Genomic DNA, 15806 nt, shown 5'->3' on the forward strand with positions numbered 1-15806 from the left:
AGAGCCCGCACAACGTCGCCAAAGTTTATGAATGCATTTATATGGGAAAAAATGGCACACCCTATACGTATGTATCGTATCGCAGTTAAACTCTTGCTTTCTACGTTATATTGATTAAGATTACAAATCAATAAGTATTTTTAAATCCATCTATCATTAATTTTCACTTTATTCTACTATTTAAACACTTAGTAATACACTATAAAATAAGAATATATAAAGTATAATTTGTAACCGATTTTGGCTTATAGGCTAGGGATTGGAAATTCAAAAAAAAAAAAAAAAAAATAATAATTTATAATCGATCATATTAGAATATATCTCCAGCTATGATATTTACATATAAAAGGCCATATAAGACACCAAGGAATGCATATAACATATTTGTGTAAAATATATATATTATAATATAGTCCGATTTAATTACAATATTATTTTAAATGTTAGGTACATATGGATGTGTAGAGCATATTAAATAATAAACTACCGTTAGTCGTTTGATCTTCTAAATACTTGTGGTCGTATTGCGGTTTAAATAAGGTATAAAACACATATAAACAAGTAAGAAATTATAGTCGGGCGAGGCCGACCATATAATACCCTACACCTTTGACAAAAATATAATGTGATTTAGTTGCCATAATAAAGCATTTAAGTTGAATTGTACCTTACCTTAGATATACATACTTAAGCCGTTTATTGTTGAATAAAATTGTGGACGTTTAAGTGAAATTTTGATGGGGGCTTTTCATAGGGGCTAGGGTTATATGAGAACCTATTATTATGGAGTTCGTGGGGGTCATCAAATCTTGTATACAAATTGGTTTTTTGCAGCTTTTCGTCGACATATGAGTATATTAAACATAATTATGAACCTAAAAGCCCTATTCGGGGGTTCAGTTGTATGGGGGCTAGGTGAAATAATGGACCGATGTAAACCATTTTCAACAGGCTTCATCTACGGTACCATAAAAGATCATGTGCCAAATTTCATTTAATTATCTCCAAAATTGCGACATGTAGTTTGATTACAAGTTTTAAAAGCCCTATTCGAGGGGTTCACTTGTATAGGGGCTAGGTGAAATAAATAACCGATCTTAACCATTTTCAATAGGCTTCGTCCCTGGGACAATAGAAGATCATCTACCAAATTTCATTGAATTATCATCAAAATTGCGACCTGTAGTTTGATTACAAGGTTTACATGGACGGACGGACAGACGGACGGACATAGCTAAATCGACTCAGAAAATGATTCTGAGCCGATTGGTATACTTTAAGGTGGGTATAGGACCAATATTATTGTGCGTTACAAACATCAGCACAAATCCAATATACCCTCCCCACTAAAGTGGTGTAGGGTATAAATATACAAATACGTCGATCAAGCCTTACGCCATATAAAATGAGAAATAAAAAAAATTAAATAAAATTTATCTTTAAATCTTTGAGTCCACAAAGTGCTCAGTTTACATTCGACTGTTGCCGCGTTCAGATGATTTATCAAACATAATTATTGTTAATTAAAAACTAAAGTGTTTAAAAATAAAAAAATGACTTTTAAACCGATTCTAAGTACAATATTAATAATCTTAACAAAACAGCAGCTTCAAGTATATGCAAATAATGTAACCAAATTTGGAAATACCAGCACTGAACCCATTGGAAAGGAAATTATAAATTGTTCCTATGAGAATACAATTAATATCACTGAGACAACGTTACTATCAAATGGTTCCTATATATATGATAATGAAACTCTTATACCGCCCGATCTTGTGGGTAATTATGATTATGAAATTCTATATAATGACAGTCGGCGTTCAGTGCCACAACATAAGCGTGCCTGTATCTGTCACCTAAAAACATGCATTACCTTCTGTTCGAATATCATTTCCGATACCTATAATTATGTTGTAGAAAACAATATGTCTTATGCATTAGATATGTTTTCAATTGAAATGACACTAAAAAATCAAACGGTTGTCACGAAAAACATTGCCAGAGATTTTATGCCTAATGTGCTGAATGAGTTTTGTGAAGCAAGTTACATACTATCACCCGAAGAAAATAGTTGGACTTTAGATGAAGTAAGAAAAATACAGCCATAGTCACAATTATTTAGGCATAATGAAAATTAAAGTATGCTACGAAATAAAATCAAATCTTGATACCACATGTATGTGTAAAAAACATCACTCCTATATTATTCCTTAAACTGTATACCTAATAAAATTGGAATGATTTCTTGTTGCAAAATTACACATAGATATCAAAACTTAATTTTTCAGTATGCCTAAATAATTACGACTATAAATTACATTTATTCCTAAAAAAATTTAAAATATAAAATTTTAGAATGGCAATTTACAACTCCCCGATAATAAGATACAACTTAAAAGGAACCAGTATTGCATTGATATTCATAAAATAATTACTGAAATGAGACATATGATTTTATAAGTCCCACAATCTGTGCAAAAAGAGAAATTAAATGATACATTAGAAAAGTTCAATTATTGGGGTAAGTGATTCAAGAATTCTTTCAAATAATTAAAACAGATATACGAAAACACTAGAAAAGAACTAGAACAGAACTAGAACAGAACTAGTAAAGAACTAGATCAGAACTTAAACAGAACAGAACTAGAACGGAACCTAGAACAAAAACTAGAACAGAACTAGAACAGAAACCAGGAACAGAACTAGAACAGAACTAGAACAGACCCTAGAACAGAACTAGAACAGAACTAAACAGAACTAGAAACACGAACTAGAACAGAACTAGAACAGAACTAGAACAGCAGAACTAGACAGAACTAGAAACAGAACTAGAACAGAACTAGAACAGAACTAGAACAGAACTAGAACAGAACTAGAACAGAACTAGAACAGAAAACTAGAACAGAACTAGAACAGAACTAGAAACAGAACTAGAAAGAACAGAACTAGAACAGAACTAGAACAGAACTAGAACAGAACTAGAACACTAGAACAGAACTAGAACAGAACTAGAACAGAACTAGAACAGAACTAGAACAGAACTAGAACAGAACTAGAACAGAACTAGAACAGAACTAGAACAGAACTAGAACAGAACTAGAACAGAACTAGAACAGAACTAGAACAGAACTAGAACAGAACTAGAACAGAACTAGAACAGAACTAGAACAGAACTAGAACAGAACTAGAACAACTAGAACAGAACTAGAACAGAACTAGAACAGAACTAGAACAGAACTAGAACAGAACTAGACAGAACTAGAACAGAACTAGAACAGAACTAGAACAGAACTAGAACAGAACTAGAACAGAACTAGAACAGAACTAGAACAGAACTAGAACAGAACGAAAGAACTAGAACTAGAACAGAACTAGAACAGAACTAGAACAGAACTAGAACAGAACTAGAACAGAACTAGAACAGAACTAGAACAGAACTAGAACAGAACTAGAACAGAACTAGAACAGAACTAGAACAGAACTAGAACAGAACTAGAACAGAACTAGAACAGACTAGAACAGAACTAGAACAGAACTAGAACAGAACTAGAACAGAACTAGAACAGAACTAGAACAGAACTAGAACAGAACTAGAACAGAACTAGAACAGAACTAGAACAGAACTAGAACAGAACTAGAACAGAACTAGAACAGAACTAGAACAGAACTAGAACAGAACTAGAACAGAACTAGAACAGAACTAGAACAGGACTAGAACAGAACTAGAACAAAACTAGAACAGAACTAGAACTAGAACTGAACTAGAACTGAACTAGAACAGAACTAGAACAGAACTAAACAAACCAGAACTGAACTAGAACAGAACTAGATCAGAACTAGAACAGAACTAGAACTAGAACTGAACTAGAACTGAACAGAACAGAACTAGAATAGAACTAGAATAGAACTAGAATAGAACTAGAATAGAACTAGATCAGAACTAGAACTAGAACAGAACTAGAACAGAACTAGAACAGAACTAGAACAGAACTAGAACAGACTAGAACAGAACTAGAACAGAACTAGAACAGAACTAGAACAGAACTAGAACAGAACTAGAACAGAACTAGAACAGAACTAGAACAGAACTAGAACAGAACTAGAACAGAACTAGAACAGAACTAGAACAGAACTAGAACAGAACTAGAACAGAACTAGAACAGAACTAGAACAGAACTAGAACAGAACTAGAACAGAACTAGAACAGAACTAGAACAGAACTAGAACAGAACTAGAACAGAACTAAAACAGAACTAGAACAGAACTAGAACAGAACTAGAACAGAACTAGAACAGAACTAGAACAGATAGAACAGAACTAGAACAGAACTAGAAAACTAGAACAGAACTAGTAACAGAACTAGAACAGAACTAGAACAGAACAGAACTAGAACAGAACTAGAACAGAACTAGAACAAAACTAGAACAGAACTAGAACAGAACTAGAACAGAACTAGAACAGACTAGAACAGAACTAGAACAGAACTAGAACAGAACTAGAACAGAACTAGAACAGAACTAGAACAGAACTAGAACAGAACTAGAACAGAACTAGAACAGAACTAGAACAGAACTAGAACAGAACTAGAACAGAACTAGAACAGAACTAGAACAGAACTAGAACAACTAGAACAGAACTAGAACAGAACTATAGAACAGAACTAGAACAGAACTAGAACTAGAAGAACTAGAACAGAACTAGAACAGAACTAGAACAGAACTAGAACAGAACTAGAACAGAACTAGAACAGAACTAGAACAGAACTAGAACAGAACTAGAACAGAACTAGAACAGAACTAGAACAGAACTAGAACAGAACTAGAACAGAACTAGAACAGAACTAGAAAAACTAGAACAGAACTAGAACAGAACTAGAACAGAACTAGAACAGAACTAGAACAGAACTAGAACAGAACTAGAACAGAACTAGAACAGAACTAGAACAGAACTAGAACAGAACTAGAACAGAACTAGAACAGAACTAGAACAGAACTAGAACAGAACTAGAACAGAACTAGAACAGAACTAGAACAGAACTAGAACAGAACTAGAACAGAACTAGAACAGAACTAGAACAGAACTAGAACAGAACTAGAACAGAACTAGAACAGAACTAGAACAGAACTAGAACAGAACTAGAACAGAACTAGAACAGAACTAGAACAGAACTAGAACAGAACTAGAACAGAACTAGAACAGAACTAGAACAGAACTAGAACAACTACAGAACTAGAACAGAACTAGAACAGAACTAGAACAGAACTAGAACAGAACTAGAACAGAACTAGAACAGAACTAGAACAGAACTAGAACAGAACTAGAACAGAACTAGAACAGAACTAGAACAGAACTAGAACAGAACTAGAACAGAACTAGAACAGAACTAGAACAGAACTAGAACAGAACTAGAACGAACTAGAACAGAACTAGAACAGACTAGAACAGAACTAGAACAAACTAGAACAGAACTAGAACAGAACTAGAACAGAACTAGAACAGAACTAGAACAGAACTAGAACAGAACTAGAACAGAACTAGAACGAACTAGAACAGAACTAGAACAGAACTAGAACAGAACTAGAACAGAACTAGAACAGAACTAGAACAGACTAGAACAGAACTAGAACAGAACTAGAACAGAACTAGAACAGAACTAGAACAGAACTAGAACAGAACTAGAACAGAACTAGAACAGAACTAGAACAGAACTAGAACAGAACTAGAACAGAACTAGAACAGAACTAGAACAGAACTAGAACAGAACTAGAACAGAACTAGAACAACTAGAACAGAACTAGAACAGAACTAGAACAGAACTAGAACAGAACTAGAACAGAACTAGAACAGAACTAGAACAGAACTAGAACAGAACTAGAACAGAACTAGAACAGAACTAGAACAGAACTAGAACAGAACTAGAACAGAACTAGAACAGAACTAGAACAGAACAGAACTAGAACAGAACTAGAACAAACTAGAACAGAACTAGAACAAACTAGAACTAGAACAGAACTAGAACAGAACTAGAACAGAACTAGAACAGAACAGAACAGAACATAACTAGAACTAACATAAACTAGAACTAGAACTAACTAGAACTAGAACTAACTAGAACTAGAACAGAACTAGAACATAACTAGAACAGAACTAGAACAGAACTAGAACAGAACTAGAACAGAACTGAACAGAACTAGAACAGAACTAGAACAGAACTAGAACAGAACTAGAACAGAACTAGAACAGACAGAACTAGAACAGAACTAGAACAGAACTAAACTGAACTAGAACAGAACTAGAACAGAACTAGAACAGAACAGAACTAGAACAGAACTAGAACAGAACTAGAACAGAACTAGAACAGAACTAGAACAGAACTAGAACAGAACTAGAACAGAACTAGAACAGAACTAGAACAGAACTAGAACAGAACTAGAACAGAACTAAACAGAACTAGAACAGAACTAGAACAGAACTAGAACAGAACTAGAACAGAACTAGAACAGAACTAGAACAGAACAGAACTAGAACAGAACTAGAACAAAACTAGAACAAACTAGAACAGAACTAGAACAGAACTAGAACAGAACTAGAACAGAACTAGAACAGAACTAGAACAAAACTAGAACAAACTAGAACAGAACTAGAACAGAACTAGAACAGAACTAGAACAGAACTAGAACAGAACTAGAACAGAACTAGAACAGAACTAGAACAGAATTAAACAGACTTAGGAAAGAAGTAGTACTGAACTAGGAATGAACTTAAATAGGTCTTTGGAACAGAAAGGTAAATCATTAACGTTGGTCTCTGGTATGGAAATACAATGCCGTTTTGTTACTCATTAAAAATTGTGTATAAATAATTTAATAAAACTCAATATAAACTGTAATAATTCTTATAAATATTATGGGATCTAACAGGACGGAGTTGTATTACGTAGCTGTCATAGACCCATATATGTAAAGAAAGCAATAACGATCTTGCCATATCCGTCAATTAGCCCTGCAGTGACCTAAGAAAAGGAATAAGGGAGATAACAATTTTCAAAATTTGCTTAATTGATGAGTAATATTTGATTCTGAAATCGGTCAAACCAATTACAGGGAATGGAAAATTTATAAAAAATTATCCGAAATATATAAAAAATTTTTGATGTCAGAACATTTTCTTATAATACTCTTACTCATTTTATTACAGTTCAAGTGATTTCCGTAATATTTCTTCTTTTAACCATTATCTTATATTGCTGTCTAACACCCCTAAGTATCCACGGAAAACTTATAATATCCTACTCGAGCAATTTAGCATTGTCTTTTACTATTTTCTGTTTCATAAATCTCTCGGAAAAGATATTTGATCGTGGTCCTTGTTTGTTTATGGGTGAGTTGTATTTTAACTTATTAGAGATAATTTGAAATAAAGTTTCCAATCTTCTTTTTAGCTTATGTAAATCATTTTAACACAATTATCCCACTTCACTGGTTGGGAATTCTCTGCTATGATAGCCAAAAAACCATTACTCATCATGATCATGAAGCTTCTTATCTTAAGTATTCTGTATTTGGTTATATACTACTATTACTGATGACACTTTTACAATGGCGGCGCAAAATCTAATTATAGACGATGCATGGAGACCAGGAATTAGTATAGAGAGATGTGGTTTGAGTGGTAAATGATTTAAAATATAAACATGTTTTGAATTTAATTAAAAAAAATAATAATCAATTTAAGTTAAGTGGTCTGCAACTATATACTTTTATGGTCCCTGTTTGATTATTTTGCTATACTGTTTGACTACGTTTATTTCGGTTTATTGGACGGCAATACGAAGTAAAAAACAATTCAATAAAGTTAAGTTAAATGGACCTAAAAAATTTCGTAAGTTTTGAATGATAAACAATCGTTTCTACACTTTGAACTAGAACTGAACTAAAACTTAACTAGAACTAGAACTAGAACTGAACTAGAACTGAACTAGAACTGAACTAGAACTGAACTAGAACTGAACTAGAACTGAAACTAGAACTGAACTAGAACTGAACTAGAACTGAACTAGAACTGAACTAGAACTGAACTAGAACTGACTAGAACTGAACTAGAACTGAACTAGAACTAGAACTGAACTAGAACTGAACTAGAACTGAACTAGAACTGAACTAGAACTGAACTAGAACTGAACTAGAACTGAACTAGAACTGAACTAGAACTGAACTAGAACTGAACTAGAACTGAACTAGAACTGAACTAGAACTGAACTAGAACTGAACTAGAACTGAACTAGAACTGAACTAGAACTGAACTAGAACTGAACTAGAACTGAACTAGAACTGAACTAGAACTGAACTAGAACTGAACTAGAACTGAACTAGAACTGAACTAGAACTGAACTAGAACTGAACTAGAACTGATCTAGAACTGAAACTAGAACTGAACTAACTGAACTAGAAACTGAACTAGAACTGAACTAGAACTGAACTAGAACTGAACTGAACTGAACTAGAACCGAACTAGAACTGAACTAGAACTGAACTAGAACTGACTAGAACTGAACTGAAACTGAACTAGAACTGAACTAGAACTGAACTAGAACTGAACTAGAACTGAACTAGAACTGAACTAGAACTGAACTAGAACTGAACTAGAACTGAACTAGAACTGAAAGAACTAGAACTGAACTAGAACTGAACTAGAACTGAACTAGAACTGAACTAGAACTGAACTAGAACTGAACAGAACTGAACTAGAACTGAACTAGAACTGAACTAGAACTGAACTAGAACTGAACTAGAACTGACTAGAACTGAACTAGAACTGAACTAGAACTGAACTAGAACTGAACTAGAACTGAACTAGAACTGAACTAGAACTGAACTAGAAACTGAACTAGAACTGAACTAGAACTGAACTAGAACTGAACTAGAACTGAACTAGAACTGAACTAGAACTGAACTAGAACTGAACTAGAACTGAACTAGAACTGAACTAGAACTGAACTAGAACTGAACTAGAACTGAACTAGAACTGAACTAGAACTGAACTAGAACTGAACTAGAACTGAACTAGAACTGAACTAGAACTGAACTAGAACTGAACTAGAACTGAACTAGAACTGAACTAGAACTGAACTAGAACTGAACTAGAACTGAACTAGAACTGAACTAGAACTGAACTAGAACTGAACTAGAACTGAACTAGAACTGAACTAGAACTGAACTAGAACTGAACTGAACTGAACTGAACTAGAACTGAACTAAAACGGTACTGGAATTGAACAGAAACTGAACTAGAACTGAACTAGAAACTGAACTAGAACTGAACTAGAACTGAACTAGAACTGAACTAGAACTGAACTAGAACTGAACTAGAACTGAACTAGAACTGAACTAGAACTGAACTAGAACTGAACTAGAACTGAACTAGAACTGAACTAGAACTGAACTAGAACTGAACTAGAACTGAACTAGAACTGAACTAGAACTGAACTAGAACTGAACTAGAACTGAACTAGAACTGAACTAGAACTGAACTAGAACTGAACTAGAACTGAACTAGAACTGAACTAGAACTGAACTAGAACTGAACTAGAACTGAACTAGAACTGAACTAGAACTGAACTAGAACTGAACTAGAACTGAACTAGAACTGAACTAGAACTGAACTAGAACTGAACTAGAACTGAACTAGAACTGAACTAGAACTGAACCAGAACTGAACTAGAAACTGAACTGAACTAAACCGAACTAGAACTGAACTAGAACTGAACTAGAACTGAACTAGAACTGAACTAGAACTGAACTAGAACTGAACTAGAACTGAACTAGAACTGAACTAGAACTGAACTAGAACTGAACTAGAACTGAACTAGAACTGAACTAGAACTGAACTAGAACTGAACTAGAACTGAACTAGAACTGAACTAGAACTGAACTAGAACTGAACTAGAACTGAACTAGAACTGAACTAGAACTGAACTAGAACTGAACTAGAACTGAACTAGAACTGAACTAGAACTGAACTAGAACTGAACTAGAACTGAACTAGAACTGAACTAGAACTGAACTAGAACTGAACTAGAACTGAACTAGAACTGAACTAGAACTGAACTAGAACTGAACTAGAACTGAACTAGAACTGAACTAGAACTGAACTAGAACTGAACTAGAACTGAACTAGAACTGAACTAGAACTGAACTAGAACTGAACTAGAACTGAACTAGAACTGAACTAGAACTGAACTAGAACTGAACTAGAACTGAACTAGAACTGAACTAGAACTGAACTAGAACTGAACTAGAACTGAACTAGAACTGAATAGAACTGAACTAGAACTGAACTAGAACTGAACTAGAACTGAACTAGAACTGAACTAGAACTGAACTAGAACTGAACTAGAACTGAACTAGAACTGAACTAGAACTGAACTAGAACTGAACTAGAACTGAACTAGAACTGAACTAGAACTGAACTAGAACTGAACTAGAACTGAACTAGAACTGAACTAGAACTGAACTAGAACTGAACTAGAACTGAACTAGAATGAACTAGAACTGAACTAGAACTGAACTAGAACTGAACTAGAACTGAACTAGAACTGAACTAGAACTGAACTAGAACTGAACTAGAACTGAACTAGAACTGAACTAGAACTGAACTAGAAACTGAACTAGAACTGAACTAGAACTGAACTAGAACTGAACTAGAACTGAACTAGAACTGAACTAGAACTGAACTAGAACTGAACTAGAACTGAACTAGAACTGAACTAGAACTGAACTAGAACTGAACTAGAACTGAACTAGAACTGAACTAGAACTGAACTAGAACTGAACTAGAACTGAACTAGAACTGAACTAGAACTGAACTAGAACTGAACTAGAACTGAACTAGAACTGAACTAGAACTGAACTAGAACTGAACTAGAACTGAACTAGAACTGAACTAGAACTGAACTAGAACTGAACTAGAACTGAACTAGAACTGAACTAGAACTGAACTAGAACTGAACTAGAACTGAACTAGAACTGAACTAGAACTGAACTAGAACTGAACTAGAACTGAACTAGAACTGAACAATAGAACTGAACTAGAACTGAACTAGAACTGAACTAGAACTGAACTAGAACTGAACTAGAACTGAACTAGAACTGAACTAGAACTGAACTAGAACTGAACTAGAACTGAACTAGAACTGAACTAGAACTGAACTAGAACTGAACTAGAACTGAACTAGAACTGAACTAGAACTGAACTAGAACTGAACTAGAACTGAACTAGAACTGAACTAGAACTGAACTAGAACTGAACTAGAAATGAACTAGAACTGAACTAAAACGGTACTGGAATTGAACTTTTCTTAAAATTTTAATTTTCTTTTCAAAATTTTTAGTTATAACTCCAATTGGCGTATATGGCAGATGATGGTCATATGTTGGTTTTTAGAAATTCTGTCGTATGTATTACATAGGCATGAGTTTAAAATTTCATCCAAAATAATCGATTATATTAATTCACTGCAGGTGCGTATTATTCAATTGATAGTCTATAGACTAGACTATTCCACAATATCTGAATGTATAACATGGTTTGTGTTTAATAAATTATACATCTTTCAGGGAGTATATATATTTTTCATTATCATCGGACAAAAAGAAGTTCGGAATTCCTTTAAAAAAAGGTATATCGCTGCAATTAATGTGTTAAATGAATAATAACATTTGTTAGTAAATATATATTTTTAGATATTTTAGCAAGAAATACAGAAGGGAACGACAAAATGAAATTAAAAACAACCATCAGCGGCGCATGCAATCTGCACGAACCGAGAATAGTGAATACTTGTATGAACAAGACGAATAAATGTTAGTATTATGCTCTTTTTAAGAGAAATGTGTGCGCTCTTTTCTTTTTGCCGATCACAGTTTTAATGATTCCTTAGATTATAAGTTTATTATAAATATAAAGAATTTTGAGTCCAATTTAAAAAAAAAAAAAAAAACTTTAAACGTCCAAATAAGTATTTTAATGGAAAATTTTTACCTTCCTTTGCTTTATTTAAGAAAACTTATAATTTTAAACTTATGCTCTAAGAAAAATGCCATTAAAATCATTATCAAGTCCACAACTGAGTCCATCATCGTATACTTAACATCGTAACCGTCTTAATGACGAGCACGATATCTTAATCTGCGCACAGTTTTATAACGATAACCATCATCAGCCAGATCAGCACTTTTAACCTCAACTGTATCAGCAGCATCAGTTTCAGCTGCCTCCTCAGCTGGTGGCAAATATTCATTAACGGGGGTTAAGGCTTCACGTCTCTGACGTCTATATTTCAAACGTCTTACGGTTTATAACGATAACCGTCATCACCGAATATGGTCTTTAGATCGGGAGCCAATTCAATATCTATTGGCGTAAATATCCTTGCTGGGTTGTTCTATTTCGCTGACATCACGACGATGACGTGTGCGTAATTTCAATTTACGTACAGTTTTATAACGATAACCATCATCGGCTAATTTAGTTTCAGCTTTTTCCTCCGCCGGTGGTAAATACTCTTGGGTAGGTTCTTGTACTGGGGGTAGATATTCTTGAGAAACATCACGTCTATGGCGAGCACGATATTTTAATTTCGCACCGTTTTATAGCGATAACCATTATCGGTTAATTTAGCAGTTTCATCTTCAACTTCGGCAATAGGAGGTAGGTATTCGTTAGAGGGTTCGGCCACATCGAGGGTGTTGGTTTGAGCACAGACTAAAGTTACTAGGCTCAAAGTACAAACAGCTACGAAAAGTTTCTAAATTAAGAAAAATAATTTTATTTAAAAGGAACTATTAAAGTACTCTAAATTTCTTGAAAGCTTTATTTCTTGTAAAGCTTTTGATATATTTTTACTGGACTATAGACTAGACTATAGACTAGACTACTAGACTATAGACTAGACTATAGACCAGACTATAGACTAAACTATAGACTAACTATAGACTAGACTATAGACTAGACTATAGACTAGACTATAGACTAGACTAATAGACTAGACTATGGACTAGACCTATAGACTAGACTATAGACTAGACTATAACTAGACTATGGACTAGACTATAGACTAAGACTATAGACTATACTATAGACTATACTATGAGACTAGACTATAGACGAGAACATAGACTACACTATAGACTAGAATATAACTAGACGATGACTAGAACGAGAGACTAGGCCTATATGACTAGACCTATAGACTAGACTTATAGACCAGACTATAGACTCTAAACTATAGACTAGACTATAGACTAGACTATAGACTAGACTAATAGACTAGACTATAGACTAGACTATAGTCTAGACTATAGTACTAGACTATAGACTAGACTAGAGAACTAGACTATAGACTAGGACCTATAGACTAGACTACTAGACTATAGACTAGACTATAGACTAGACTATAGACTAGACTATAGACTAGACTATAGACTAGCTATAGACCAGACTATAGACTAGACTATAGACTAGACTATAGTCTAGTCTAAAGCTACTAGGCTCAAGGTACAAACAGCTACGAAAAGTTTCTAAATTAATAAAAATAATTTTATTTAAAAGGAACTATTAAAGAACTCTAAATTTCTTAAAAGCTTTTATTTCTTAGACTAGAGACTAGACTATAGACTAGACTATAGACTAGACTATAGACTAGACTGTAGACTAGACTATAGACTAGACTATAGACTAGACTATAGACTAGACTATAGACTAGACTATAGACTAGACTAGACTAGACTATAGACTAGACTATAGACTTGACTATAGACTAGACTATAGACTAGACTATAGACTAGACTATAGACTAGACTATAGACTAGACTATAGACTAGACTATAGACTAGACTATAGACTAGACTATAGACTAGACTATAGACTAGACTATAGACTAGACTATAGACTAGACTATAGACTAGACTATAGACTAGACTATAGACTAGACTATAGACTAGACTATAGACTAGACTATAGACATAGACTATAGACTAGACTATAGACTAGACTATAGACTAGACTATAGACTAGACTATAGACTAGACTATAGACTAGACTATAGACTAGACTAAGACTAGAATAGACTAGACTATAGACTAGACTATAGACTGACTATAGACTAGACTATAGACTAGACTATAGACTAGACTATAGACTAGACTATAGACTAGACTATATAGACTAGACTATAGACTAGACTATAGACTCTAGACTATAGACTAGACTATAGACTAGACTATAGACTAGACTATAGACTAGATATATAGACTAGACTATAGACTAGACTTAGACTAGACTATAGACTAGACTATAGACTAGACTATAGACTAGACTAGAGATAGACTATAGACTAGACTATAGACTAGACTATAGACTAGACTATAGACTAGACTATAGACTAGACTATAGACTAGACTATAGACTAGACTATAGACTAGACTATAGACTAGACTATAGACTAGACTATAGACTAGACTATAGACTAGACTATAGACTAGACTATAGACTAGACTATAGACTAGACTATAGACTAGACTATAGACTAGACTATAGACTAGACTATAGACTAGACTATAGACTAGACTATAGACTAGAACTATAGACTAGACTATAGACTAGACTATAGACTAGACTATAGACTAGACTATAGACTAGACTATAGACTAGACTATAGACTAGACTATAGACTAGACTATGACTAGACTATAGACTAGACTATAGACTAGACTATAGACTAGACTATAGACTAGACTATAGACTAGACTATAATTCTTTAAAGCTTTATTTCTTCTAAAGCTTTTGCGATTTTATTATTGTTTTTTTTAATTTTTAAGCTGTATTTATCAGCTACGAAAAGTTTCTAAATTAAAAGAAAATAAATTATAGTATACTTAAAAGCTTTATTTCTCTTTAAAGCTTTTGCAACTTTTTAATGCAGAGTTTTTAAGTTTTTTTTAGTGCTTGACCTTTCGTTATACTCTTTTTCAATTAATACTAACTAAAATTACTATTTACCAACAACTTATTAAACTTTAACAAAAAGCTTTTGGTAAATTAAAAAAAAAAAAAAAAACGTTCAAGAAAAGTCCTTTAGCAGAACTTTTACTGTACCAAATATTTAACTTACCATCTTTTTTCCGTCCAGTAAAGGATTGAATTTGTGTGTCGTTGTGTGTTTTGAAATATAGAAAATTATTTACTCTTCTACTGTTTGGCTTTTAGGCCAATGATGTTCTATTTGAGTTTTTTAACTGTATTTATACTGAAAAAACTGTTCTAACATTTCGTTAAATAGTCTAATTTGTTTTTGTTTTTTCCTACTCTTCCTCTATATAAATTATAAGTGGGTTACCAAACACTTTATAAAATTTCAAGTACTTAATAACCAAATTTGTTTTTTTATTTATTGTATCTTCTTCAGTTTTTTTTTTTTTTTTGTAGAACCACATCTACCACAAAACGAAAGCCAAACCAAAGAAGTATAGTTTAAAATATTGTTAAAATGTTATATTAGAACTTTTTATTTCAATTCGTTTAATTCTGAAATATATACTGTTTTTTTCTTATGCTAAAGCCACTTGTAGTTTAATTTTGTTCTTATTATTATTAACAATTTGTTTACATTTAAGCGGAATTTAAATAACAAATTACTTGTGTGATAAAAAGTGTTTTTTAAATAGATAAAATATAGAATATTGATTATTTATGGTTCGTTATTTGACTAGTTAGTTAGTTAGTTAGTAGTTAGTTAGTTAGTTAGT

At 33.2% G+C, this 15806-nt stretch overlaps 1 long non-coding RNA gene and 1 pseudogene across 1 annotated transcript; one reads left to right on the plus strand and one right to left on the minus strand.

Moving 5' to 3' along the window:
- The first annotated feature begins 1485 nt into the window (after positions 1-1485).
- On the plus strand, positions 1486-11968 carry LOC119614685. The gene is made up of 8 exons (XR_005232353.1): positions 1486-2090; positions 2359-2524; positions 7201-7383; positions 7445-7674; positions 7738-7884; positions 11393-11522; positions 11619-11680; positions 11745-11968. It is a non-coding gene; the product is annotated as an uncharacterized LOC119614685 (long non-coding RNA).
- A 54-nt stretch (positions 11969-12022) lies between these two features.
- LOC119614683 lies at positions 12023-12808 on the minus strand (annotated as a pseudogene).
- Positions 12809-15806: the final 2998 nt, after the last annotated feature.

This window comes from Lucilia sericata, unplaced genomic scaffold (genome assembly GCF_015586225.1).
Source record: "Lucilia sericata isolate MDLA Ls3-8-SP2 unplaced genomic scaffold, ASM1558622v1 Contig003244F_arrow, whole genome shotgun sequence".
NCBI classification, from domain to species: Eukaryota; Metazoa; Arthropoda; class Insecta; order Diptera; family Calliphoridae; genus Lucilia; species Lucilia sericata.